The sequence below is a fragment of the Cynara cardunculus genome (assembly GCF_001531365.2).
Source record: "Cynara cardunculus var. scolymus isolate 2C chromosome LG 5, CcrdV1, whole genome shotgun sequence".
NCBI lineage: Eukaryota > Viridiplantae > Streptophyta > Magnoliopsida > Asterales > Asteraceae > Cynara > Cynara cardunculus.
This window is the reverse complement of record NC_037532.1, coordinates 29,411,939-29,418,325: the sequence shown is the minus strand read 5'-3', so window position 1 is coordinate 29,418,325 and position 6,387 is coordinate 29,411,939.

Here is a 6,387-nt window from a genome sequence, read left to right as displayed (position 1 = left end):
TATGTTATATCGGTTTGGTATGGCTGGATCATGACCGTTAATTGAATACATGTTGATGGAAATTAACACCTGTGAGTTTAATTATAAACTTTTGAGCTGGAATGCATAAGGTGTTGAATTATTTCATTTATGAAATGATGTGTTATTTGATATGGTTAGGTTATAAAGTGTTTCAGTATTATTATAATCAACAGTCAAGGTTATTATTGCTGTATTTGTTAATGTGGAAATCGGGTGTGGTAAATATGATAGAACCGATGCATATGATTGGGTGGTATATGTGACAAAGTGGGGTATATAATTGAAGTGTTGAGCCGTGGGCCAACATGTATTTGAAAGAGATCTAGAACCAGTTATTTATCTTATATGTGGTTGAATTATTTTATTTGAAAGAGACGTGGAACCAATTATTTATCCAATTTGTGAAATCCAAAAAATTATTGAAAATCAAGAATAAACATTAAGAGGTTGTTACTGAAGCTCAAAAAAGCATCCTAAATGTTTTTTTGAGTTTGCACCAGTAGTATAGAAGATTTGTTAAGCAGGTCTGCAAAAATACGACGACCATTGCCACCGAGAACACCAATTTGGAGACGGGTGGTAGAGACGGGGACATGATAAAGTTTCGAAGGCCAACTTTCAGCAAGACAATCTCCTTCCATTTTCTCGAAATGTCAATCCAAGATATTAAGATTGACTATAAAAATGGTGACTATAAAAATCTGCAATAAATTGAACACAACATGCAAGGATATATATATATATATATATATATATATCTTTACATTATAAACTTTAAAAGATTCTTACATAAAGGAAACTCGAATTTTTCACTCCAACCAGTTGATAGTAATTCCTCAATACTGACTCTAATTGTAAACTTGGCTTCATCAATTGGAACTTAAGCGATGTCTGGAATGTGAGTTAATTGCACCCGGTTAGAGATAGTAAAGAATCTTTCTATCAAAGACTTCACGTAATCTATTTGAAGATTATGATATACTTTAGCAGAAGTCGTGGAACCAGACTTTAGGGCTCTTATTGAAAATAAAAACAACAGTTAATCATTATACGTTAATATTTTAATGCATATGTAAATTCGATGATAAAAAAAAAAATACAATTTGGTTACCTTTGAATTTTTGTAACTCATATCGAAGTCATAGTTATAGCAGGAATGTCATCCGTTCCAAAAAGAATGATGCATCAAACGTCTCCCCTAATTTCCCCCATAATGTGATCTTCACTGTGATGGAGCTAACGAAGCATAATAATAACGAGTCACTTACTAATCGGTAATGACTTCAAGGTGCTATTTTTTTCAACCACCTCCAACGATTTCAATTTCACCAACACTGCAAAGACGTCCTTACGACATCTGTATTAGAAATACGATGTATAAATATAATAAAGAAGTTAGAATAGGAAATTTTTACATAAAAAGAATAAGAGCAGATAATTTAGGTTTATAAACCTGACAGTATTATGTCATCATGGACACGTGATTCAACTAAACTTTGAGATATAAAGTCGAAGCCATTTATAGGTGTTTTTATCATATCTTCTTCTAATCTTTTTATGAAAGTGAAAGTCAAAAAACATATCTTGTACTTAGTTGACAGTGGTCGTTAATTTCCTTCGCTTTCAATAATAATCTCAAACTCTTTTTGACGGTACAAAAAACCCTCGCTCAATAGATGACGAAACCTTGGGACCAGGTTCTTATGCACAGATGCATACATTAAGGTTTCCTGTAAAAAATGTGGATAATAAATTAGACAAATTAGAACAGATTTGTAATGCAATCGACGATCTCATTATACCTTCTCATCGATTAAAATCATGTCGAAACTAATCAATTCTCCTCATTTCTTTGTGTTTAGACATTTCAACGTTCTACAAATCCGAATTTTTATAACGTAGTCATCGTGATCATTTTTCAAGTCTTTTAGTAAAAAAAATACTCCATGAAGCTTAAAATCAGATAACAAAATAATTATTCTAAGTACTTGGAAATGATAACATTTTCTACAACATTTATATAGAGAAAAATTGAAGTAGTAATTGTAAGTCAAATAAAAATTAAATTATTAGCAAATCATAACTGAAGTAAAATTATAAGTCAAACCTCATCAAAGGTGAGGAAGGTGTGTGAATTTATTTGTTGTATATAAATATTATATACTTAAAAAAACCTCATATCCTGATTCACAAAAAAGAATCTGACATCCTGATATATTATATGACTACCCAAACTAATTATTTAAATAACCCTAAATGATAATAATCTTAATCAGTTTATCTAAAATGTAAAAAATTTAGGGGCTGTTTACCAAACGCTTACTCGGGTAAGTGAACATTAAGTCACATTACCTTACCGGATGAATATGATAAGAATCAAGAATCTTACCCAATAAGAGCGAGACAAAAACCAATAGTTTTACCCGGTAAGTGAGGGTGACGACTCTTATCATGGTAAGCGCTTAACAGGTATATTGTTGCATACGATACCGTTTTGGTGGACTAAAATCTTACCCAGTAAGTAAATAATAGTGTTAAATTTTATCGATAAACGCTTACCGAGTAAGTGTTTGATAAACGGCTCCTTATACTAGAAAATTAGTCAAACTTATCTTTTACATCAAATCTTATCCAAGTAAACACATCAAATTTTTTGTACCGACACTAAATCATGATGTAATGCTATTTATTAACATATTTTTTTATTTAATATATAATTAAGATAATAATAAAAACATGCTGCTTGCTGTTAAAAATAGTATAATAAATTAAAGATGAATTATTATTTGCATCAAATTAATATTAACATTTAAAATGGTCTTAAAATTCAAATCATAAATCACAAAGGGTGGTGTTCAATTGGTTTGAGTTTAGGTTTCAAAGATCAAAAGTACTTGGAGGTTTCAAGTTCGAATCCAAAATAAAAATAAAAATCCCCTTGTGGTCATGGAGGTTCAAATGCGGTGACTCTGTACTACCCATGAAACAGATGGTCACCCTGAGATTAGTCTGCTCGCATTGCGGGTTAAATATCCAGATTAATAAAAAAAAATTCAAATCACAATAATCAATTTAAACAAAGAACCTAAGGGGCCGTTTACCAAACACTTATCCGGTAAATTTAACACTATCATTTACTTACCGGGTAAGATTTTACTCCACCAAACCGGTACCGTATGCAACAATGTACCTGGTAAGCGCTTATCATGGTAAGAGTCGTCGTCCTCACTTACCGGGTAAGACTCTTGGTCTTTGTTTCGCTCTTACCAAATAAGATTTTTGGTCTTTACCATATTCATCCGATAAAGTAACGTAACTTGATGTTCAGTTATCCAAGTAAGCGTTTGGTATTCAGCCCCTAAATGATCCCTAACTTTACACAAACTTCCAATTTTGGCTCAGAACTTTGGTTAGATTTTCAAATGTTGACGATGACAAAAATAATTAATAAATCGTCCACATGATTGTTATTTTTTTCATTACTTTTTTGATTTAATGGTGGGAGCCATGTGACTGTGAAGTGGGTGGCGGAATAATTTCTGCTACTTTTTTTAAACATGTTTAATTCCACATTTTTTAAATATTTTTTTTAATTGATGATATTTTGACCAATTAAATAAATTTATTTATTTATTTGTTAATAAAAATATTGAACTAAATAACATATTTTTTCTTGTTAAGCAAATGAATATTTGTGTGTTATATACTCTTAAAAGTTCATTTAAGGGTTACAACACCCATTTATTGGTAATAGTCATCACTCTTACTTACTTTATCTAGTAATATTCTTGGTCGTTAAAATTACATTATTGGTAAATGTCTACTCGATAAGAATAACCACTCTCACTTACCAGGTAAAACTCTCGATCTTTGTCTTGTCTCTTATGAGATAAGAGTAATGGTCATTGTTATGTTCATCCGATAAAGTTAGTAATCTAGTAAACGCTTATCCGATAAGGTGATTTGATAAATTAGTTTCAAATTTTGATTAAATATATAAGCGTTTGTATTATCGTCAATTAGCCCATTCCTTTTCCTTCCATTACGACCAACCTCTCGGTTTCAGTCGCCCTTTTTTTTCTTTTTTTTAAAGTTTTTATTTATTTTTTAATCTTTTATAATTAATTGCTAACTTGTTTTTTAACCTATCGTAAAAATACTGTTTATTTAGTCATAAGCTAACTTATTGAAATATTATTTAGATAATCTCCATCAGATGAATTGCTTCATCCATATCCTTCTATCGATTTCAGCAGGTTTAGATAACCTCCATCAGGTAACAATTCAACAGATTTAGACGGATATACATATTGTTTTTCATTTCTATCACATCCTCTACTCATATATATCGAAGCAGGTTCTTCAGGATACAGACAGATTCCAAGCTTCCAGGGTTAGTTTCCTTCAATCTTTTGTTTTTGTTTTCGATTTCAGTTATCTACACTATACGTGTTCTCTACGATATTTTTTATTTATTCAAACAGAGTCAACATCTTTCAAGGTTCGTTTCCTTGTTTTCTTCAATCTTTTGTTTGTTATTCAAAATTCAATTTCTAGGGTTAATTTTTGTGTTAAAGCGTATGCATCAATGAAAAAATGTTCTTCTTTGTGATTATAGACATAATGACCAGGGGTTAGTACTCATATGACAGTGGAATCCAGACATTTCATCTATTTTCTTGGTTCATCTATCAATGCTATTTTACCACATGCTACTTTCTTTCTGTGTGTAAGTATAATTTATTAAAACTTCATATTTAAATTTGTGTAACTAACAACAAATACCCATAATTATCTATACTATATTATAAAGCATTTGACAAAAACTCTTAAAAACCACTTTTTATGCGTAAAGTACTGTTTATTAATGCATATTACTTAAAACTCAAGATTTCAAGTAGATTGTACGTAAGTACAACTTATTAAAGCTCCATATCTGAATTCGTGTAACTAATTGCAGATAAACATCTCATTTTAAATATAAAAAATCTAAAATATAATTAGGATAATCATTGAGTTCTAACAGAATACTTAGTTATTATCTTTATAAAATGTTATNNATTTTGTTATTAAACTTAAATTAAATTATAATAAAAAAAAAAATTAAAGAAATTACATTAAAAAAATAAGGACTTTTAAATAATTGATTTGATATTAACATTGATATAATTTTTTTCAATTTTTTATGAAATCTTTAAATTTATATTTTATTCAAAAATAAAATCATTATTGCTTTCTTAAAAACACATAAAATCGTATTATAACATTGATAGAGACAAATAATAAAATAGAACATTAAAATCGAAATGTGTCTCGCTGCATTGTACGAGTACTCTTCTAATATTATTAAACAAAAAATAAATTACTTCTTTATCAAACCTAAATTAAGTTACAATAAAAAACATTGAATTAAAAGAATTACACAAAAAAATAATTTTTAAATAGTTAATTTGATACGATATTTTTTTAAAAGTATTTATAATATATTTAAATTTATATTTTATTTAAAAAAATATTATTGCTTTTTCAATACCACATAAAACCGTATTATAACATCGATAAAAAAATAAAATAAAATAAAACATTAAAATCAAGATATATCTTAATACATTGTATAAATACCCTTCTAGTTATAATAAATCATTCACAATCATTGAATAGTTTATCATAGTGGTGCACCAGTTTTGCATAAACCTAAAACATTATAATTTTATATAAACCTATTTGCAAAATGTTTCTCCAATCATGAACTACTTTTAATTACTAAATATATTCCCATCTTTCTTTATTAGAATTATTTTCAATAAAAAAATCATCTTTATTATTTTTTAAATCATTATAATTTATTTATTTATAAAATTAAATAATAAATAAGAAGTAACATCGACATACATTTATTTCAAGACAAAAACATGAACATTAAACATGCTATGTTTAAATTCTTATTTTATGTATCATGCTTTAAAATCACACCTTAAATATTCAGGTACCTACTGTACAACTGAAAGTACAAAATAATACAATGTACTATGGTCTGATTCTTATTTTACTTGAAGGGTACTTGCGCAATACAACGAGATACATCTTGATTTTAATATTTCATTTTATTCTTTATCTCAGTCGATGTTATAATATGGTCTTACGTGATTTTGAGAAAGCGATGATATTTTTATTTTTGAATAAAATATAAATTTGAAGATATCATAAAAATTTGACAAAAATATATCGATATTAGTATCAAATTAACTATTTAAAATTTCTCATTTTTTGTGTAATTTTTTAATTATAATCTAATTTAGGTAGAATAACGAAGTAATTTATATTTGGTTTAATAATATAATTCTTTATAAAAATAATAATTAATTA